The sequence below is a fragment of the Callithrix jacchus genome, chromosome 4 (assembly GCF_049354715.1).
Source record: "Callithrix jacchus isolate 240 chromosome 4, calJac240_pri, whole genome shotgun sequence".
Taxonomy (NCBI): Eukaryota; Metazoa; Chordata; class Mammalia; order Primates; family Cebidae; genus Callithrix; species Callithrix jacchus.
In genome coordinates, this window is record NC_133505.1 from 128,111,209 (window position 1) to 128,135,559 (window position 24,351).

At 37.4% G+C, this 24,351-nt stretch overlaps 1 pseudogene; it reads left to right on the plus strand.

Moving 5' to 3' along the window:
* The first annotated feature begins 590 nt into the window (after positions 1-590).
* LOC100386033 (protein LSM14 homolog A-like) overlaps positions 591-24,351 on the plus strand; it is a 28,656-nt pseudogene continuing 4,895 nt past the window's right edge.

Consider the following 24,351-nt stretch of genomic DNA (forward strand, 5'->3'; position numbering starts at 1 on the left):
CCCCAGACAGGCACTGACTACAGCTGATGAAAGCCCCTACAGAACTAAGGATGCCAGGGACAGAAAAATGGTGCTAGGATGCACGAATGTGGTAGGCACACATAAGTATAAATTTTCTACAACAGGCAAAACTTATGGCCTCACTGTTTTCAAAGAGGGAATTTATTATCACCACACTGTCTTCCACGATGGTTAAAAGCATAAATCAACAGGGACATCTTTTATGATTAGTTTTACAATTTGTTCCAGCAACTTGTGCTTACTACAGGGAAGCTGAACTGGATGATGACTGCAATATTTTGTTATTTTTTTGACAACCATTCTGCTCATCCTACAGCTAAAATTCCGATAAAAAATAATGTTTACATCATGTACTTCTCCTCAACTATGACTTCATTAATTTAGCCATGTAATTAAGGTATCCTTAGATTTATGAAGAGTAAATATAAGACCAGTTTATTGAACAGCATGTGAGTGGCAGTGAACAGTGGCATGGATGTGGAAGACTTAGAAAAAAAAATTTAACATAAAGGATACCTTATATTCTATGGCCAGTTCTTGCCTCACAGTGACAAAAGACACAGTTACGCATGGCTGGCACAATCTCTGGCCTGCAACTCACGTTCAGGGATGATGATGAACAAGGTGATGACTTTGAAGGATTCCATGTGTCAAGTGAGAAGGAAATAATGTCTGACCTCTTTACATATAGAAAAAAAATACACCTTCAGAGTTCATCAGTAAGCTGGAAGAAGTGAATATTGAAGTTTTTAACACCGGAAATGAAGCTTCATTTGTTCATTCTAACGTTTCTGAATCGATGTGATTGTGATAATAGTGATGATGAGGATTACGTTAACGCTGTAGAAAAAGTGCCTGTAGGTGACGTGGTGAACGTGTTATGGGCTTATTGAAAGACTAGAGCATGTGCCTTCTTTTTTATTATTTTATTTTATTTATATTTTTATTTGTAGAGATGAGGTCTTGCTTTATTATTGCCCAGGCTGGTTTCACACTTTGGGCCTCAAGTGATCCCCCAGTCATGGCTTCCCAAATTGCTGGTATTTCAGGCATGGGCCACCACAGCAGGCCTAGCATGCATTCTGCATGCCCCCTTTTTTTGTCTTTTTAAATTTTTTTCCCACATATAGTCATTCCCAACCAGCATGCATTCTTAACAGAACAAGAAATCATCATGTCAGTTTATAAAGTCAAAGAGAGACTTCTAAAACAAGAACATTGTTATTGAGGCAGATGACTGAAGAAACATTTTAAAAAGCCAACCAGCAGAATGCCTTGGTATCCCTAGGTGACTACATTCCTGGTGCCTTAACAGCCTCTGATGTTTATTTTCACCTAAAAAATAAAAACAGTATGCAGTAACATTTTTTTAGCCTTTTAAAAATTATTATATTTTGAGTTCTGGGATACATGGGCAGAATGTGCAGGTTTGTTACATAGGTACACACATGCCATAGTAGTTTGCTGCATCCATCACTCCGCCATCTACATTAGGTATTTCTCCTAGTGCTATCCCTCCCCTAAGCCCCCACTCCCTGACAGGCCCCAGTGTGGATGTTCCCCTAGCTGTGTCCATGTGTTCTCATTGTTCAACTCCCACTTATTAGTGAAAACATGAGGTGTTTAGTTTTCTGTTCTTGTGTTAGTTTGCTAAGAGTGATCGTTTCCAGCTTCATCCATGCCCCTGCAATGGACATGAACTCAACCTTTTTTATGGCTGCATAGTATTCCATGGTGTATATGTGCCACATTTTCTTTATCTAGTCTATTAATGATTGGCACTGATTCCAAGTCTTTGCTATTGTGAACAGTACTGCAATAAACATATGTGTGCATGTGTCTTTATAGTAGGATGATTTATAATCCTTTGGGTATATACTCAGTAATGGGATTGCTGGGTCAAATGGTATTTCTAGTTCTACATCCTTGAGGAATTGCCACACTGTCTTCCACAATGGTTGAACTAATTTACACTCCCATCAACAGTGTAAAACCATTCCTATTTCTCCACATCCTCTCCAGCATCTGTTGTCTCCTGACTCTTGAATGATCACCATTTAAACTGGTGTGAGATGGTATCTCACAGTGGTTTTGACTTGCATTTCTCTAATGACCAGTGATGATGAACTTTTTTTCTCAAGTTTCTTGGCTGCATGAATGTCACCTTTTGAGAAGTGTCAGTTCATATCCTGTGTCCACTTTTTGATGAGGTTGTTTTTTTTCTTGTAAATTGTTTAAGTTCTTTGTAGACTGTGAATATTGGCCCTTTGTCAGATGGGTAGATTACAAAATTTTTTTCCATTCTGTTGGTTGCCTGTTCACTCTGATGACAGTTTCTTTTGCTGTGCAGATGCTCTTTAGTTTAATTAGGTCTCATTTGTCTATTTTGTCTTTTGTTGCCATTGCTTTTGGTGTTTTAGTAATAAAATCTTTGCCCATGCCTATGTCCTGAATGGTATTGCCTAGGTTTTCTTCTAGGGTTTTTATGGTTTTAGGCCTTTTGTTTAAGTCTTTAATCCATCTTGCATTAATTTTTGTGTAAGGTGTAAGGAAGGGATCCAGTTTCAGTTTTCTGCATAGGGCTAAGCCAGTTTTCCCAACATCATGTATTAAATAGGGAATCTCTTCCCTATTGCTTGTTTTTGTCAGGTTTGTCAAAGATCAGATGATTTTGATGTGTGGCATTATTTCTGAGGGCTCTATTCTGTTCTATTGGTCTATGTACCTGTTTTGGTACAATACCATGCTGTTTTGATTACTGTAGTAGCCTTGTAGTATAGTTTGAAGTCAAGTTGTGTGATGCCTCCAGGTTGTTCTTTTTGCTTAGAATTGTCTTAGCTATGTGGACTCTTTCTGGTTCCATATGAAATTTAAAGTAGGTTTTTCCAATTCTGTGAAGAAAGTCAATGGTAGCTTGATGGGGTTAGCATTGAATCTATAAATTACTTTGGGCAGCATGATCATCTTCACGATATTGATACCTCCTAACCATGAACATGGAATGTTTTTCCATTTGTTTGTGTTCTCTCTTATTTTCTTGAGCAGTGGTTTATAGTGGTTGAAGAGGTTCCTCACGTCCCTTGTAGTTATATTCCTAGGTATTTCATTCTCTTTTTAGCAATTGTGCATGAAAGTTCACTCATGATTTGGCTTTCTGTTTGTCTGGTATTGGTGTATAGAAATGCTTGTAGTTTTTGCACATTAATTTTGTATCCTGAGACTTTGCTGAAGTTGCTTATCAGAGTAAGGAGATTTGGGGCTGAGAATATTGGGTCACCTCAATATACAATCATGTCATCTGCAAGCAGAGACAATTTGACTTCCTCTTTTCCCATTTGATTACCCTTTATTTCTTTCTCTTGCCTGATTGCCCCAACCAGAACTTTCAATACTATGTTGTATAGGAGTGGTGAGAGAGGGCATCTTGGTAATGCTGGTTTTCAAAAAAAATGCTTCCAGTTTTTGTTAATTCAGTATGATACTGGCTGTGGGTTTGTCATAAATAGCTCTTACTATTTTGAGATATGTTCCATCAATACCTAATTTATTGAGAGTTATTAGCATAAAGTGCTGTTGAATTTTGTCGAAGGCCTTCTCTGCATCTATTGAGATAATCATGTAGTTTTTATCTTTGGTTATGTTTACGTGATGGATTATGTTTATTGATTCGCATATATTGAACCAGCCTTGCGTCCCAGGGATGAAACTGACTTGGTCATGGTGGATAAGCTTTTTGATGTGCTGCAAGATTTGATTTGCCAGTATTTTATTGAGGATTTTCACATTGATGTTCATCACGGATAATGGCCTGAAATTTTCTTTTTTTGTTGTGTTTCTGACAGGTTTTTGTATCAGAATGATGTTGGCCTCATAAAATGATTTAAGGAGGATTGCCTCTTTTTCCATTGTTTGGAATACTTTCAGAAGGAATGGTACTAACTTCTCTTTCTACGTCTGGTAGAATTCGTCTGTGAAACCATCTGGTCCTGGACTTTTTTGATTGGTAGGCTATTAATTGCTGCTCAATTTTAGAACATGTAGCTGGTCTATTCAGGAATTCAACTTCTTCCTGGTTTAGTCTTGGGAGGGTGTAAGTGTCCTGAATTTGTCCATCTCTTTTATATTTTCTGATTTATTTGTATAGAGGTATTTGTAGTATTCTCTGATTGTAGTTTGTGTTTCTGTGGGATCAGTGATGATATCCCCTTTATCATTTTTCATTGTGTCTATTTTATCCCTCTGTCTTTTCTTCTTTATTAGTCTGTCTAGAAGTCTATCTATTTTGTTGATCTTTTCAAAAAGGAGCTCCTGGATTCACTGATTTTTTTGAAGGATTTTTGTGTCTCTATCTCCTTCAGTTCTGCTTTTATCTTTGTTATTTTTTGTCTTCTGCTAACTTTGATTTTGTTTGCTCTTGCTTCTCTAGTTCTCTTGTGATGTTCGGGTGCATTTTTCTGGCTTTCTTTTGTGGGCATTTAGTGCTATAAATTTTCTCTAGACACTGCTTTAAATGTGTCCCAGAAATTCTGGTATGTTGCATCTTTGTTCTCATTGATTTCAAAGAACATCTTTATTTCTGCCTTTATTTTGTTGTTTATCCTGTAGTATTTCAGGAGCAGATTGTTCAGTTTCCATGTAGCTGCACAGTTTTGAGTGAGTTTTTTAATCCTGAGTTCTAATTTGATTGCATTGTGGTCTTAGAGACTGTTGGTTATGATTTTCCTTCTTTTGCATTTGCTGAGGAGTGTTTTACTTCCAATTATGTGGTCAATTTTAGAATAAGTGAGATGTGGTTCTGAGAAGAATGTATATTCTGTGGTTTTGGGGTGGAGAGTTCTGTAGATGTCTCTTAGGTCGGCTTGGTCCATAGCTGAGTTCAAGTCCTCAATATTCTTGTTAATTTTCTGTCTCGTTGATCTATCTAATATTGATAGTGGGTGATAAAATCTCCCACTATTATTGTGTGGGAGTCCAAGTCTCTTTGTCTGTAAGAACTTGATTTATGAATCTGGGTGCTCCTGTATTATGTGCATATATTTAGGATAGCTAGCTCTTCTTGTTGCATTGATTCCTTTACCATTATGTAATGCCTTTCTTTGTATCTTTTGATCTTTGTTGGTTTAAAGTCTGTTTTTCTCAGAGACTAGGATTGCAACCCATGCTTTTTTTTTTCTTTCCATTTGCTTGGTAAATATTTCTTCAGCTTTTTATTTTGAGCCTATGTGTGTCTCTGCACGTGAGATGAGTCTGTTGAATACAGCACACCAATGGATTTTTGACTCTTTATCCAGTTTGCCAGTCTGTGTCTTTTAATTGGGGCATTTAGCCCATTAGCAATACTCCTTAAGAAGAGCAACTGCTGGACACTTAATCGTCAGCTTTACCAAGGCTGAAATGAAGGAAAAAGTGCTAGGGGCAGCCAGGGAAAGGTCAGATTACACACAAAGGGAAGCCGATTAGACTAATAGCAGATCTCTTGGCTGAAACCCTACAAGCCAGAGGAGAGTAGGGGCCAACATTCGACATTCTTAAAGAAAAGAATTTTCAGCCCAGAATTTCATATCCAACCAAACTAAGCTTTATAAGTGAAGGAGAAATAAAATCCTTTACAGACAAGCAAATGCTGAGATTTTGTCACCACTAGGCTTGCCTTTCAAGAGCTCTTGAAGGAAGTACTAAACATGGAAAAGAAGAATTGGTGCCAGCCACTGCAAAAACATATCAAATTGTAAAGACCATCAATGCTATAAAGAAACTGCATCAACTAACAGGCAAAATAACCAGCTAGTATCACAATGGCAGGATCAAATTCACACATAACAATATTAACCTTAAATGCAGTAACCTTTTAATAATAGCACAGCATCGTGGATGGACACTGAAGGCTTGCCTTTGTTGGCTGTTGCGGCTTAATAGCTGATACAGGTATTCTGCTGATGCCTCTGTGCTGCTTAGTTTCACTAAACACATTATTTTTTCACTGTGTTAATAGTATGTCATATTTTTCACTGTTAACTAATTATGTGTGAATAAATATAAGAAAATAATTGCTTATCAGTAGCATATAAATTCAGCATCGGGAATGATGGTGATGCCAAAGAACCACAGATTGTCTATGAGTGACTGAGATAGTGACACTGGTGCTAAACAGGTTTAGTGTGCACAAATTTTGTTTTATGTGTGAAATTATTTAAAATATTGTGTAAAATTACCTTTAAGCTTTGTGTATAAGTACATATAAAACATAAATAAATTTTATGTTTAGACTTGGGTTCCATTTCCAAAATATCTCACTATGAATATGCAAATATTCCAAAACCTGAAAAAATCCAAAATATTCAACATTTCTTCTTCCAAGCACTTCACATAAGGATTGCTATATATATTAATCCTGTTTCCATGGTTAATACTGGCTGTCAACTTGATTGAATTGAAGGATGTAATCTTGATCCTGGGTGTGTCTGTGAGGGTGTTAATTATTGCCCAGGATGGTCTCAACCTGTGAGGGTGTTGCCAAAGGAAACTAACATTGATTCAGTGGGATAGGAAAGGCAGACCTACCTTTAATCAGGTGGGCACCATCTAATCAGCTGCAAGCTAATATGTAGTGGGCAGAAAAATTTAAAGCAATGAGAGGGGCCTAACCTCTCAGCTTACATCTTTCTCCCATGCTGGCTGTTTCCTGCCTTCGAACATGGGACTCCAAGTTATTCAGTTTTGGGATTCAGACTGGCTCTCCTTTCTCCTCAGCTTTCAGACAGCCTATTTTGGGGCCTTTTATTTAAGGTAAGATTCTCATTTACATTTTAATTTTAGGTGAAAATAAACATAAGAAACTGTTAAGGTACAAGGAATTTAGTGGGGCCTTTCTTTTATTTTAGGTGATATTCTCATTTACATTTTTATTTTCAGTGAAAATAAATATCAGAAGCTGTTAAGGTATCAGGAATTTAGTCACCCAGGGATACCAAGGCATTCTGCTGGTTGGCTTTTTAAAATATTTCCTCCAGTCATCTGCCTCAATAACAACATTCTTGTTTTAGAAGTCTCTCTTGACTTTATAAACTGACATGATTTCTTGTTCTGTTAAGAATGCATGCTGGTTGGAAATGACTATATGTGAGAAAAAAATTTTAAAAAGACAAAAAAGAAAGGAAGAAAAAGAAGAATGGATGCTGGGCTTGGCATGGTGGCCCATGCCTGTAATATCAGCACTTTTGGAAGCCATGACAGGGAGATAAGTTGAAGCCCAAAGTTTGAGACCATCCTGGGCAATAATAAAGTGAGACCTCATCTCTAAAATATAAATAAAATATTTTAAAAATTATATAAAAATAAAGCAATGCTACTTATATGTATGCCACACACACACACACACACACACACACACACACACATATATATATATATATATGAGTGTATTAGCTATCAACTTAATAGGATATGTATATATCCTATTAATTCTGTCCCTCTAAGAGAACCCTGACTCATACAGATCTTGGTACCAAGAGTGGCTCTAGAGAAACAGAATATTAAGGATGGAATTCTTTCATAGGTTTTGGAGTTTCAGGAGTTGGCTCCTTAATACGGTTAGACCCAAGAGTGCTTAAAGACTACCTCTAATAGTATGGAGAACACTGATAGTCTTTGGCATGAAGTGTTTAAAGAGTTAGGCAAAATAGATGCATTTGGCACTCCTGATTCACTGCTCATAAGAGGCAAGAAATTTAGTGACTCTATACATAATACCTTTGATTATATATGGAGAACCAAGAAACATAATGAAGCTGGTTGGTTGTTCCTAAGTTCAGTGGACAAACTGATAAAAGAAAATGATGAACTCAGGAATACTGTCTCCCAGCTTCAAAAGCAGATACTGAGCCTCAAACCTGCTAAGATTGCCCTGAGTGAGAGTATTATCTACTATAGAGAAAGAGCTAGAATTGTGGAAAACAGACAGAAGCTCTTATCATGTGAGTGGCTGACCTGCAACAAAACATTCATGCACAGCCTTGCCAGTGTACTATAAAAGTGAGGGCATTGACTGGAAAAGAATGAGGCCCTGCAACTTGGAATGGGGACATGTGGGAAGACTCTGATGAAGCTGGGGAACCTGAGTTTGTAAACTCTGATGGACTTTTTTTTTTTTTTTTTTTGCCAGAACTAACAGCTTCCCCAACCCCAGTAGTGGCAACATCCCCTCCCAGACTTTCCACCTTTATCTGAGGAGATAAACCCTGCTCTGCCTAAAGCAACAGTGATGACCTCCCCTGAGGCAGTTCCCAGGTGAGATAATGTTGATTCTCCTCAGAAGCCATCCCCAACACCTCTGCTTGCTTCTTTTTTGTTTGTCTGTTTGTTTGTTTGTTTTTTTCTCTGTTTGCTTCTAAATCTATAACTATGCTAAAGTCCTGGTAGGCTCCTAAAGGTGAGGTTGAGAATCTGATGCATGAGAAATGCTACACTCAAAAAAGAACTGTTTGAGTTCCGTAATTTATATAAACAGCAATCTGGAGAACAAGCATGGGAATAGGTATTAAAGGTATGGGATAATGGTAGAAAAAACATAGAGTTGGATCAGGCTGAATTTACTGATTTAGGCCCACTAAGTAGGGACTCTGCATTTAATGTTGTAGCTCAGGGAATTAAAAAAGTGTGTAATAGCTTATTTGCTTGGTTAGCTAAAATATGGATTAAAAGATGGCCAACTGTGAGCAAGCTGGAAATGCCTGATCTCTCTTGGTTTAATGTAGAGGAAGAGATCTAAAGACATAGTGAGATTGGGATGGTGGAGTGGATTAGTCACTTTAGACCTACCATCCCAGCTGGGAGGGTCCAGAAGATACAACCTTGACCAATGCCTTCTGAAATAAATTTGTGAGGGCAGCACCTGCATCATTGAAGGGCCCTGTACTTGCTCATCTCTGTATGTCAGATCTAATGATGGAAACTGCAGTCACTCAACTACAAAATTTAAATACATTGGTAATAATTGAATCCAGAGGTGACAGGGGCCAAGTGATGGCATTCAACCATCAAAGGCAAGGTGAGCATAGCTCTTGTAATGGACAGCAGTGGTGAAGCGGCAATCAGAATAGTCTGACTCGTGTAGCACTCTGGCATTGTCTTATTAATCACAGTGTTCCTAGAAGTAAAATTGAGAGTTCCAACTCAACTCTCCTGAGTCTCCAGCTTACTGCAAGGAAAGCCAGTCTTGAGTACCAAAACTGAAGAACTTGGATTCTGATGTTCAAGGACAGAGAGCATCTAGCACAAGAGAAAGAGGTAGGTTGGGAGGCTAGGCCCATCTTGTCACTTCACATTTTTCTGCCTGCTTTATATTGGCTGGTGGCTGATTAGATGGTGCCCACTCAATTAAGAGTGGGTCTGCCTTCCCCAGCGCACTGACTTAAATGTTAATCTCCTTTGGCAACACCCTCCCAGACACATACAGGATCGATACTGTATCCTTCAATTCAATCAAGTTGACACTTAGTATTAGCCATCACATGTCCACCTTTTGTCAACTTGTACCTATACACACCTCCTGAGATCATATATAATCTTCAAATAAAGACAATAATAAGGTCATGATTACACCTAACACAATACAACTATCCTTCATACAACTGGAATGCACCAATCCCCAACTCAAACACTATCACATAAAGTTAACAATACTCAAATACTGATATGAAGTCAATAAACCTTGTACCATATGTTGAAGGAAAAGTTAACAAAATTAAGAATTTTCTTAGTACAAGAAGATATTTCTTTGTACAATGTACAAACACGTTTTTACTCATGACAACTGCAGTCCTTATTTTGTCAGCTGGTCACGCAGCCGGTATTGATGATTACCATCTTCTACTACTCATTCTGTATTTCCTTTGCCTTTAGCAAGTATCTCAGCAGGTAACTTTTTGTTTTTTCCTGGTAGAGTGACCCAAACTTAGTTTCCCCATTGACCTTAATCACAGGGCATGGTAATACTAAGAGACACCCTAACAGATCTCTTGTATTCCATGCACACTCTTCCTTACCTCTGCTATGGAGTAGTAGAATGATTTCCAGTCTGGGTCAATCACCCCAGACAACATTGTAACTCCCTTCTTAGCCTGTTGTCTTAAAGGCAGGAGGAACCCAAAGTGTCCAGGTGGCAATTGAAACTTCTACTTCAATGGGATTGTTGTGCCTCAGGGTAGCAGTATTCTTTCCTCTGGAACTAAGACCTCTGGGCCAGCAGAATGTAATGTCATGGGAACAAGATGCAAAAATTTTGCTAGAAGATCACTAGGGGTGATGGTGAGAGGTTCCACTCCACTTACACCCTTTGATTTCTGGACCTGTGAATCCTGACTTTGAGAAAAACAGTACCGTATATTGGACACTGATTCAGAGCATACATGGCCTTTTGGAGAACTTTTCACCAGCCCTGCAAAGTATTGTCACCTAGTTGGCATTGTAATTGTGACTTCACAGGGCCATTCCACCATTCTATCAATCCAGCTACTTCAGCATCATGGGAAACATGATAAGATCAGTGAAGTCCATGACCATGAACCCACTGCTGCACTTCTTTACCTGTAAAGTAAGTGTCTTGGTCAGAGGCAATGCTGTGAGGAATACCATGTTGGTGGATAAGGTATTTCATGAGTCCACAGATGGTAGTCTTGGCAGAAGAATTGTGTGCAGGATAGGCAAACCCATATCTAGAGTAAGTGTCTATTACAGTGAGAACAAACCTCTGCCCTTTCCAAGATGGAAGCAGTTGAATATAATGAACCTGCCACCAGGTAGCTGGCTGATCACCTCAAGGAATAGTGCCATATCAAGGGCTTGGTATTGGTTTCTGCTGCTGGCTAACTGGGCACTCAGTCACAGTCATAGCCAGGTGAGCCCTGGTAAATGGAAGTTCATGTTGCTGAGCTCATGTGTAACCTTCACCCCTGCCACCAAGGCCACTTTGTTCATAGGCTCATTGGGTGATGACAGGTGTGGCTGGTGAAAGAGCCTGAATTGTGTCTACAGAATGGATCAAATTTGGTTTGCTTAGGAAAAACTGAGATAATTATTTTTTTTTCTAAAATTAAGGTTATTACATCCATGTATTTTTCTTAATGTGCTTTTAACATCCTGTGACATTGAGTTACAGGGCTTTGACTCATGGGTCTAAAAAGGACATTAAATCTTGCTAAATCTTAAACACTGACAGCAATTAAAGCCTCATCTTCGGGCCCAGTAGAAGATACCAATCAAAATAGACTGTATTCCTGAGATATAAGTCTTGAAATTAAAGCTATTCAACTCCTCACAGCCCAGGAAGTATCACAGAAGGCAAATGAGATTGTAAACGCTGATTTTGAGAGAGAAGTTCAGTTTCTCTACAAATTTAACCATTAATGTCAAAGGCACACTGATGCAAGACCAACTTATGGGCCTTGTGTCAGATTAATAAGGTTTTATGAAGCATTAACCAACACTTTAATAAAGCTTATAAAGGTTATAAAGGCTTATGGAAGTTATATCTTATGGTCAAGATTAAAATTTTATATATTATTTATGTAAAATTTTGAAAAACAAATTTGATTGGCTTCATGCTGCTATTTATTAGGGTTTATTTTTTGGAAAATTAAGTCTCCTAGCTCAAAGAATAAAGGCTTTTTTTTTTTTTTAAATCCTTGAGTAACCAGTTTGGTTAAATGGATGACTTATTTGACAATGACCTCTGATCCTATTTTGTGATGGCAAGTGTTTTTTTTTATTTATTTATTTATTACATTTTAGGTTTTGGGGTACATGTGAAGAACATGCAAGATTGTTGCATAGGCACACACATGGCAGTGTGATTTGCTGCCATCCTCCCCATCACCTATATCTGGCATTTCTCCCCATGCTATCTGTCCCCAACTCCCCACCCCCACTGTCCCTCCCCTATTTCCCCCTGACAGACCCCAGTGTGTGATGCTTCCCTCCCTGTGTCCATGTGTTCTCACTGTTTAACACCCAACTATGAGTAAGAACATCTGGTGTTTGATTTTCTGTTCTTCTGTCAGTTTGCTGAGAATGATGGTTTCCAGGTTCATCCATGTCCCTACAAAGGACACGAACTCATCGTTTTTTATGTCTGCATAGTGTTCCATGGTGTATATATGCCACATTTTCCCAGTCCAGTCTATCATCGATGGGTACTTAGGTTGGTTCCAGGTCTTTGCTATTGTGAACAGTGCTGCAATGAACATTCATGTGGATGTGTCCTTATAGTAGAACGATTTATAATCCTTTGGATATGTACCCAGAAATGGGATTGCTGGGTCAAATGGAATTTCTATTTCTAGGTCCTTGAGGAATCACCACACTGTCTTCCATAATGGCTGAACTAATTTACACTCCCACCAACAGTGTAAAGTGTTCCTATTTCTCCACATCCTCTCCAGCATCTGTTGTCTCCAGGTTTTTTAATGATCACCATTCTAACTGGCGTGAGATGGTATCTCAATGTAGTTTTGATTTGCATTTCTCTAATGACCAGTGATGATGAGCATTTTTTCATATGTTTGTTGGCCTCATGTATGTCTTCTTTTGTAAAGTGTCTGTTCCTATTCTTCATCCATTTTTGAATGGGCTTGTTTTTTTCTTGTAAATCTGTTTTAGTTCTTTGTAGATTCTGGATGTTAGTCCTTTGTCAGACGGGTAGATTGCAAAATTTTTTTTCCATTCTGTTGGTTGCCGATTCACTCTCATGACTGTTTCTTTCCCCATGCAGAAGCTGTGGAGTTGCAAGTGTTTTAAACCTTTGATATTTGACAAACTTTCCAAAATCAAATTATAAATTATATCCTTTTTGACCTAATTAATCCTTTACGATTTTAAATTCCCTAAGGTTTAAAAATGATACATTTAGTTAATCTGTTATACAAATTACATAGGAAGCATTGTCAAATATGAAATGTTATTTGGCTTTCTTTGAGCTGTATTTGTATAAATATGTTATTGGTATGTGTTCCAAAATAATGGGAAATTCCTATAATTCTGATATGACTTACTGGATATCAGTAATAATTATAATTATAATATTAAATTATTGTGTGCCACAGAGGTAACAAATTTCCTCAGCAATAGTGCCTTTGACTGTGGCTGCCCTAAACCTTTTTGTCATCCATATATAATTGTTGTCTTGTTTTGGTCCTCTTTAGAAGGTGGTTTTATAAATATCTCCAAAACTCTAACAAGTGCTCTTAAATGTATGTTTCTGATAACTTTGGAGATTGTAACATCAGAATAGAGAAAAAACTTTCAGGACTTATGGATAGCTGACATGTTCATAAATATCAAGCAAAACATGAATTAACTGCATGTATGGAAATAATAGAAGACTGAAGTAATCTTTTTGACCTTTTACTTAAAATGCTTCTGATTCTTTATTTTGTTTTTCAGAGTTAAGGAAACTTTTCTTTTATCCTATTTACAGCTTTTAACAATTAAGTAAAGTAGACTTCTGTGAACAAAAGTTGGAGCATATTTGTATCTGTCTACCTGATTTCTCTAGAACTTAGAAACTATTTGTGATTAGTCTTAACTTATAGCAATGTAGTTAGGTTCATAAGTGAAATGAGTCTGTTTTCATTTGTAACAAGACACGACTGGAGAAACTGCTTATTTTACCAAGGCTTTGCATGAAATGATGTGTTTTCCTTTAAGAAATCCAACTTGACTTATACAGCCAATAAAAAGCCCTGTGAGAAAATTGGCCTCATATCTTGTCTACATAGTTCCTGTACAGGGTTCCTGAACTGTGGCAAGTAAAGAATGTCACTTTCTGATAGATGTAGAAGCCCCAAGTTATCTTGGGGCCTCAAGAGGAGCAAAATTCCCTCAACTCATAGGTGTTTTATGGTACAAATCCATGGCTGGGCTCCACTTTAAACAAGTCTTATCTGAGATTCCTTCTACGAAACAAAGTTGCATCAAAGCCAATTAAAAAACCCTGTGTAAAAAATAATTATCCTTGCTGCACTTTATACAAATAATCTGACCAAGTATAACAAAGCAAATTGGTCCTAACATAATTTGTCTTTAGCAAAAACGGGAAACTGGAGGAGAAAAAATATGTTTCAAACATTATAGCACACCTGTTGTTATATTCTAGTCTTGTCTAATGTTTTTCAAATTTTATTATTTTCTATAGTTTGGACTAAATTCTAATTTTTCCTGGCTATATATCTTCAAAATACTGTTTTCAATTATTTTCTTCTTTCTTTTCCTTTTTTCCTCCATTTTTTTCTAACTTAAAATCACTAAAAATTAAGCTGTGCTTTCTTAATGCCCTTTGAACTGAAGCTAGTCAATTTAAATTTTAGAAGAAAATAACAGCAACCTATTTACATACATAAGCCATTTTCATACCTGCTTACTGATGTATGGACTTCAGAGTAATGTGGCCTATATTAATTTTCCAGGATTGTTCTTTTGTTTGTTGTTGTTTTTCTCCTTTTCTTCCTCGATTTTGTTTTTATAGGATATGAGAGTTCACAACCTGCTAAAAATGAGCTTTCCTAGTAGCTCAGAACCTACCTGTCTAGAAATAAACCATCCTAGCCATGAGAGATCAGACAGACTGAGACAAGAAACTCATTTTCTATTAAAATGCTTTCTTCAAAATATTTTAAAAACAAAAGGGGGGAAATGTGAAAGAAAAATGAATATTGGGGTCCCCAAATCTCTAAGCTAAAGGGAAAAGTCAAGCTGGGAACTGCTTAGGGTCAAGAAAACTTTTCTTTTAAGCTATTAACAGCTTTAGCAATTAAGTAAAGTATACTCCTGTGAACCAAATTTTGTTCAAATGGAAACAGACTCTTATGCAAATAACTATATTGCCATAAGTTAAGAATGCTCACAATTGTTTCCAAATTCTGGAGAAATTGGGTAGAGAGAAACAAATATCCTCCAAATATTGTTCACAGGAGTGTATTTTAATTGTTAAAAGCTGTCAGTAGCTCAAAAGAAAAGTTTCCTGGACTGAAACAGGGCCAATAGCTTTTAACTGCTGACTTATTCTATTCAAAGTCATCCTTCTGCTGATTGAGATAAATGCACATCTGATTGCCTCCTTTGGAAAGGCTAATCAGGAACACAAAAGAATGCAACCATTTGCCTCTCACCTCCCTGTGACCTGAAAGTTCCCTCCCTGTTTCTGGTTGTCTGGCCTTTCTGAATGAAACCAATGTACATCTTACATGTATTGATTGATGTCCTATGTCTCACTGTAAAGTATGAAACCAAGCTGTGCCCCAACCACTTTGGGCACAGGTTATCAGAACCTCCTGAGGCTGTGTCATGGGTCCACATCCTCAACCTCAGCAAAACAAACTTTCTAAATTAACTGAGACCTGTCTCAGATATTAGGGGTTCAAAAAACCTATATGATATATAAGTTCATTTTGTGACAAGAGAAATAAGACAAAGATAATTAATATCTAGAGGAAAATGCATAGGTGATACATGAAAATATAAGGTAATGAGGGGATTAGGAATAGGAAGAGAGCGAAAGCATGGTGGGCAAGAAGGATGGGTGCATGAAATCTGGGTTAGTATAAGCAGTGCAGCATTATTTATATCCAGCTACCTTCTGCTTGGGGGACAATTTCCAACTAATGGCTATTACTTCTAATCAATTTGCCTTTGATACAATTTACAAGGTATTTCTTTCCTTTGGAATTCTCAGCATGTAAAATAATGGTATTAAATTCTTCTATTTGGTCAGCTACATAAGGTTGCTTGAATTTTTCAGACTTGAAATCATAAACCTTAGAAGACTGGGTTCAAATTCTAGGATTCTTCCTTACTGGGGATCCTTTTATATTTCAGTTGCTTCATTAGTTGTTGCTGCAGTGAGAATGGGTGGATAATAATACTGACCTTATGAAATTTTTGTGAAGACAGGAGCACCTTATATGACAGCAGGCACATAGAAAATAGTCAACAAGGCAGCTGGGAGAAGTTATTACTTGTAAGGTGAGCAATACCCAGATAAAAAAGAACACTATGAAATGACTCAACATACTCTGACTTGACTTTACTACAGGAAAAAGAACAAAGGAAGAACAAGTGCTTCCTTGCTAGGAAGTAATTTATGATGGTCAGTAACACTATGTCTGCTGTGCTCTATTCTGTGAAGAATAATTTTTTTTTTCTTTTCAAAAACATCTCTTAAATGCTGACAGTGTTCTTTTCTTCTTATGCATACATATCAATGAGAAATTCATACTTAGAAAAATTGACTCCTTTGTGGTATGACATCAAACTTTTAACTCTAGTGTATGAGTCCTTGGAGGATGACCTTAAATTTAATAAAGGCAGAAATAGGAAGAAATTAAGAAATTTATTAACTATAAAAATGACCTACTTTCAGGTTTTACATTCTTTGACATAATATATTAATTTATTTCCTAGAATGTATTGCATTAACAGTATCACCACTATTATGACATTGATTCCTATGTAATCTATACTCCTATTTGCAACATTACTGTAAAACCTTGGATAAGCACTTACCATCTCTGAGCATTAGTTTCTTGTCTGAAAGTTACAAATAATAATACCTACCTAACAGTGTTATTGGGGATACTAAATTAAATAATAATTGTAAAAATATTGGGCATTATTTTGCAGGTCCATAAGTGTTAGAAAATGAGACTAATAGCCTAAAGTTCCCTTAACTTTTCTTGATTCTAATTCAGTAGATTGTCAAGAATATAATTCAGTGAAAAAATTTAATGTTTTATCTCCATGATAATACAGTCAAACAGTTACATTTCCTTAACAACCTTCTGTAAGATACGTTTCTTTATTGCTTTGAGAGATATAATCCTGCTTTCAATTTTGAAGTCTTGAAAAAACTAGAAGAATTTTGAAAAGAAATCATGACTAGGAGGTATTAACATAAAAAATGAAATAAGAGATTTTATTTATGAAGTAAATTTAAGAGTAAATGCAGATTTTTTTTTTTTTTTTTTGAGATGGAGTTTCGCTCTTGTTACCCAGGCTAGAGTGCAATGGTGCAATCTCGGCTCACCACAACCTCTGCCTCCTGGGTACAGGCAATTCTCCTGCCTCAGCCTCCTGAGTAGCTGGGATTACAGTCACGTGCCACCATGCCCAGCTAATTTCTTGTATTTTTAGTAGAGATGGGGTTTCACCATGTTGACCAGGATAGTCTCAATCTCTTGACCTCAAAAGTGCTGGGATTACAGGCATGAGCCACCGTGCCTGGCTCAGATCATTTTAAACCCTGACTTACAGAAGTATAATGAGTATTTGTAGGGAAGAAATAGATTGACAGTATGTAAAGCAGTAAGATTTTTTTTTCTGTCACATAACTGCCAGAAGTCTTCTGATGATGAAAACCACAGTATAAAGTTGGGTGGAAACCAAAGATATATCCTACCCAGGTAATAATAGACTTTATATTCTGATATTTCTCCTTTCCCTGACTGTTGCAATGAGGCACTGAGTACTAGCTTTCTATGTAGAGGAGGTTGGGAGGTTGGGTATAAGAATTCATTTTAAAAGATGCACTATTGAGAATCTTGGGTCATTCCCCCAATAGGTAAACATGAATTAAAACCATCTATGCTGGCATCAATATAGTTTGAGAAAATGTAATTACCAGGCTGATTTGGATCACTAGAAAGCATTGAGTAAACATCTGTGTGTGGCACCATACAAAGAAAACTAAACAGAAATGCCCTGCTTCAAGGGCATAATTATAGGTGATTTTGATAAAGGCATTGTTACATCTAGGAAGTCCATGGAAGCCTGCTGGTTCCAGTTTGCCTAAAGTATGAGGGGATTCAGGAAAGAAGTTACTATACCCCATAGAGTTAGAAGGACCTTTAGGCATCCAGTGAGACTGCCAGTTACGAACTCTGGTTCAGATTAAAAGAGATCTGGCAGAAACCGATTGCTAGAAAAGGGGCTGCTGAGGCTCTTTTTCTAATCCATGTTTGAGAGGGCAAATGACAAGCACCTCCTTTGACTCAAAGGGGAAATGCAGAGTCCAGGATGTTTAGCATTCATTAGTTACTAGATACTGAACAGATCATGTAAGAGACGCCTATTTATTCATGTTAATGAAGTAGGTAATGTCTTAAACATGCTACATAATTTGAAACATGTTGAAGACAGTTTTTGAAAGAATGTTTGATTTAATAAATGCTAACAAAAAGGAGTATCTTCAAATGGGGGAGGGGTAGAGGAAGAAGAAATATCTTCCTTTGTGTTCTTATGTTTCTCTAGGGTCATGGAAAAGTTATCTTTTAAAGGTATGCAACATAAATTTTTTCTCTGACTTCTTAAACTGAAACAGAAAAATGACCTTCAAAGAATTTCAAAACAGAGAATCAGGTATTAAGATATAATGAGTTCTACTGCTGTTTGTTTCCAACTATGTAATGTAAAGTGCATCATGACCCTAGTAAAGTCAGCACCACGGAAGAGGTCCTTCTTAAGAAATCTGCTAGCACATTTGTTTTTCAAATAGGTAAATTGCCTGACTGTTCTTAGATACATTTATTCAATAATGGAAGAAGAAAATCTTGAATCATTTCTTTTTATACAGACATATTTCTCAACAGTTTGAAAGGATGGTTTTATCTTTGCAAATATGAATTAGTTTTCCAAATAACTGTAAAACTATTTTTTTCTTCACTGTCACTCATAATTACTTGCAGAATCAAATAATTGTTCAGTTTGTTGCTGCTTCTGAAAGCTAGAAAATAAAAATGTCCAGATCATTTTAGTTCAGAGATGTTACAACTCTAACAGCTTTGATAATTCTCTCCTAAAAGTCAGTCAAATGAAAAATTTGGAGATCAAGTCAGTAAAAGTATTTCTATGAGTAGTGAATTTTGCTGCAGGCGATGAGATGCCAGTACTTCAGTTAAAAAAAAAAGTAATATGAATCAATACCTCTGGGGCAGGGGTGCTTGGTAGGCAGTGATTCATAACCCTACATGCTGTCCAAGTTCTAGAACCCCTTCTGAGAAGAGTGGCTGATGGTACGGAACAAACCTTATTCAGAGATTGCTACTTAGTAACCTGTTGAGCCATCATCTTGGCTGGAGATTTGTATGAGCCAGAATGACCCAGGAGTTGACCCAGTTCAGTGGGTGTGGAGCTAAGTCCTCCATGATAGCTGTTTGACCTGGTCAGCTGTTCAGGTTCCACCTCAAGACCTGCGGAATCAGAACTTGAATCAGCAATTTATGTTTTAACAAGTCCTCTAGGTGATTCTGTTGCAACTAAAGTTTGAGAACCACTGCTCTAAACAGAAGCACAGAGAAGGGGCATTTAATTCATCCTTGGGCAGTCAGGGAGGCTTCAAAAAAGAGTCATTAATTTTGATAGAAATTTGTGGAGGATGAGAGGAAGATTGTGATGGACTATGTTAACTATTCTTCCCAGGGCCACAAGGGGCGTGGTTTCAAAGGTAAGAACTTCCCAGTGTCATGCCTTCATCCACCTCCCCATCCGGTAGGTAACCTAGAGTTCTTTGCCTAACTTTTCCTCCTGCCAGCAAGGTAAAATTCCAAGTGAGTTTCCTTTGTTCAGAAAGCCCCCCAAAAGCCCTGGAAGGAGGGGCTTTGTTGTGGGCTCAAGCAACCAATCTGGGATTAGAGTCAAAGACCAATCACTCCAGAGTAAGTTTGAAAGATGTCCTCTCATTGGACAAAAACATGAATGGGGGCGGGAATAACTTCAAAGGTAAAACTCCACTGCACCTTACCTGTGGGGATTTCATTCTCTTGGATTCCACTCTCACAACTACGTGGGAGCTGTCTTTCCCTCTCTGCCTGTGCAGACATCCCCTTCAGATTCCTCTCTTATGGCAGTGTGGGAGTCTCTCTACTTCTCTCTCTTTCTCTCTCTGCCTAATAAATCACTGCAAAACTCTTTGGGTCCAATATTTACTTGACTGATAAGCTGACCCCCGCCAGGGCCTCTTCCTCATTCCTGGGGCCAGGGAGCCCAAGAACCTCGGACATATGGGGCGGCGAGGGGGGGTGGGCAGGGAAATCAGATGGGGAGGGAGCTGAGTGCATCTAGGGAATTGGGAGCAACTTTGGGACATCTCTTTGCTCTGCCTTGTATCTCGTGACCTGATTACAATCAGAATGAGTGCAATACAAAGAGCAAGCGTTTAAGTAAAAATATAGAGGGAATTTGTTCTACAAAAGATGTTGTTATGCAAAGGGAATATTAGGTGTATAGGCAAAATACTGGGAAAGATGAAAAATTGTTGTAGACATTGTGTGCCATGAGAAGTATCAACATCTTTGAAGAGCCACTTAAAGTAAGTGGAGTAGATGATTGAAAGAGATCACAGAGGAAGGAGGTTGTAAAAGCCAACATAGAACTACGAAAGAGAGAATGGATTCAACAGTTTCTTTCTTTCTTTCTTTTCTTATGAGGTATATAATTAGCAGTGTTTGGTGTTTGATCGAAAGAAGCAGAGAGGGAATAATACGATGAGTACCAGCTTTCCTGGATGGATGAGAAGAGGACGGTATTATCACCACATGAGATATGAGATGAAGAGGAGAATGTGTATGCAGTGCATGCACATGCACACATTTTTATATGCTGAGTTTGCAATGCTATAGAACCTCTTAAGTTTGATATTCATTAGGAGATTAAATTTTATGTGTAAGTCCTAAAGAGAGTGCAGGCTTGAGGTTATACAAGTCATGAGAAAGGGCAAGATTCCTTAGGACTGCAATATGAAGCTATAGAAGTTTTGCTTTCCTTAACTACTTTTATCTCATGGATCCTCTTCATGATCTGAAAGAACTATTGAACTTCTTCCCAGAGAAAGGCACTCACAGGTAAAACTCTGCCGATTTCTATGTTTATGGACCTCTGGAGCTCATCCTGTCATATCTAAGGACTCAGATGAGGAATACTTGATGTGTAGTTCCAGCTGCCATGTGGTTCCAGAAGCCTTAGAAGTGGTGATTAAAATAGTACTAGATCAAGGTTGGGTAAGTAAATGCTGAATACATGTTAGATAACAATAGCAAAATAAGCGTTTAGTATTTCAGTTTTTCAAAAATGAACCTAAGCCTTCTCATTTCCCTCCTTCTTTAATCTCTCCACACTATACACCTTATTCCAGTTAGGAAAAACAAAAAACAAACAAGAAACAAAATAAAGCAAAACATCTTCATAATCCCTCTGTCCATACAATCCAAATCTCTTTGCTCTACATCCTTAAGCTGGTTTGTTTCTTTCATATTAGAATTGGGGACAGTATTGTCTAGCATAGTTTTTTTTTTTTTTTCAGCATATAGGGGAAAGGTCATGGGCAAATGGTGCTATTTCCAACCATGATTTTGAATCTAAGCTGTGTAATTTATGAATTATATTACCTAAACTTTAGTATCTTGACTTCTGAAACTCAGTCTCCTCATTTATAAAAAGGGTTGATGGCTCCTATTTTGCAGACTAGCAAATTGAGATTAACCAAGTTAGATTTTGTAGGAACATTAAGCAGAGAGTACTGTATTTAGCGCGTCTTCTCCTAAATCTTAATCAAGGCCAAGATGTGAGAGAAGTGTTCATGAGGACTGATAAAACAATTTAGTTGCTGAACCATTCCAGGACATGTAAAAAAATGAAGAAAGAAAATATCTACCAGCCCTCTTCTCAGGGAACATGTTTGTCTTTGGTTGGAAGGAAATACTTTGATAAGCCGCTTGGAGTGTGAGGTGAGTTGCCTCCTTCCCCCAAGGAGTATTTTGAATAAAAACAGATGGTCATTAAACTGCCTCCCTCAGAGGGTGGGTTCAACTTAAAAGAGGAGCTTTAATTTGTTAAGTAGGTTGTGCAGAGCAAAGCTGAGGCCCCATCCCTGGCTTTAACATTCCCTACCCTGCTCCCATGAGACTCACAGCTTCTTCTCTAAATAAATGTTAAATATATAGTTTTAAACCTACTGCATTAATATTATGCAAATTGGCTAACCACCCTGCATTTCTGAATGCTTGTTCCCATAGTCTTAGTGTGGTTAAAATATTGGGATGAAGTTAGTTGTGGGAGTTCAACTGAAACCGAGAGAATAGATTTCATGTATATGACCACATAGGTTTTTCCCCAGGTAGTGCAACTGATATGTCATGCTTTGCTAAAGCAATAGTCCAGGGCTTGCTCTGATTTTATTTTGAATCATGGTTTGGATGTGTTAAGGTAGTCCTATCTGCAATTGGTTCTAACTTTTATAATTCTGAGTAAAATGTTTTTGTGAGAAAAAACGGTATAGGGTTTAAATGTTTGAAAACCCACTTGAAAAATTTGTGAGGTTTACACTCATGGAACAAACAAAATCCATAACATAATTTTAACAATTTACACCATTGATTTCACATATTTATATTTCAGTTTTAGCTCAGTTTTGAAAGTTTAATTTCCCCTTTTGCCCCGTCCCTACACAAGCCTTACCTATGATAGCTTCCTCTTCAACAAGGAAATAACAAAAGCCCTGCTTCTATTCTACAGATTTTATGGCAAATGCATGAAATTACAGAGTGTAGTGTTGGCTTTCATTTTTTCGAACTATTTTCTGATTTTTTGTTAGCTTTCCTCTGTAGTTAATTTTTTCCCTTGGAGTGAACACTTACATTTTACCAGTTACTTTCTAGTCTCATCTGTCTTCCCACTCTTCTGACCAAATCTCGCTTTATGACCAAGCCACGTGGCTGTGATGGAGGGGAAAGGACTACTCTTTTCCACGTGAAGGATAAGACCCAGAGCAAAATGCACAATTGTCAGAGTGAAACTTCCATTTCTGGGAGGAAAAATGGCTGTAAAAAGAGAAGATATTCCTTGATTCTTTTTCTTTCTTTTAAATGAAGATGGATGTGTTTAACTTGTGGAAGATACCATGGAAAGGTTTCAAAACAAGAGATTTGTTAGATTTACTATGGATTCATTGCAAAAGTTTACAAATTAATGACTGTAAAATTGGGCTTAAATCTTTGGTGATCAGAACATCATCTCAGGAAAAGTCTGCTCTGGAATGTGTGCTATTAAGCCCTCTCACAAATCACTGTGAAGATGAGAACTTGAAGGAGTATAAGACACATTGTAGTATATTGCTTCTAAATTTACTACACGCTTATCCTTGAAAGTTCCTTGAATCAACTTTAGAACTGTTTTGAATCAGTGCCTATGAAAAGAGGTACCATGGGCCAACATATTTTCCTTTTAATTAGGAAACACACATAATTTAGAGAAATAAAGGTGACTCTTAGAAACTCTGCTTAATGGTTATTAGTTACAAACTTCCTTTTTATTAAAATTAGCTTGTAATAAGAAGACAAGCCACTTGAAAGACAAAGAACAGTTGGAAAGTCCCACTGTTTTTAGCCAATTCCAACAAGAGCTGATGAAATTTTCTCTGAAATATCCTGCTCTGTTCCCCTGTACACACACACACACACACACAAATACACTCCAGAGGTTTCCATTAAAACTGGAAGTTTCAGAACCATAGCTAATCTGCAACGTAAGCACACGGAATCAGAAAGGCTAATGGATTCCATAGTCATCAACCACCCTCCTGCTTTGGATCACAGACCAGGGGAGGCATGGTCTGAACATGTGAAATAAATGTAGAGATTACATAATGCAGCTTTAAATTATAGTTCATTTTAAACAGACCACTGTTAGTAGAATCCTGTGTGTGTGTGTGTGTGTGTTTCTAAGGATATGCGGTTTAAGGAAGTATGATTTATGTGATTTGGAAAAATCCTTACAAATGATTCCATCCCACCCTCTCAAGGAAATACAGTGATTGTGGCAGCTACCAGCTTAAGCTGTATTCTATTAATAGTCTATCTATGATCAGTACCACTCTGCTGCTTGTCTTAGTGGGGTAGTATATAATAACAAGAAGCCATGAAAATAAGTGATTATAGTTAAGTCTTGACTTGTCACACAAGAGGTTTTTTGGTTCTGTTGAATGGAAAGAATTGTTTCTCTAATACACTTTTAATAGCTTAATAAGACCTGCTTAACTAAATGCCATATCTCATGTTCTGTGAGAAAATATTTTACCTCAAAGAACAGTCTAGAGTGTCAAGAAGGGATGCTAGAAGAACCCGGTTCTCATTTCTTGAATTTTCTCTTACGATACTTATCAGTACTATGAGTAAGCAGAGGAACGTCTTAGTAATAAGGGTTGACAGCACTCCAAAGAAATCAATGTAATAATGAGACAAAAGCATGAGTCAAATAGAGTTGGAGGTCACTGATGAATGAGTTTTAGAATAC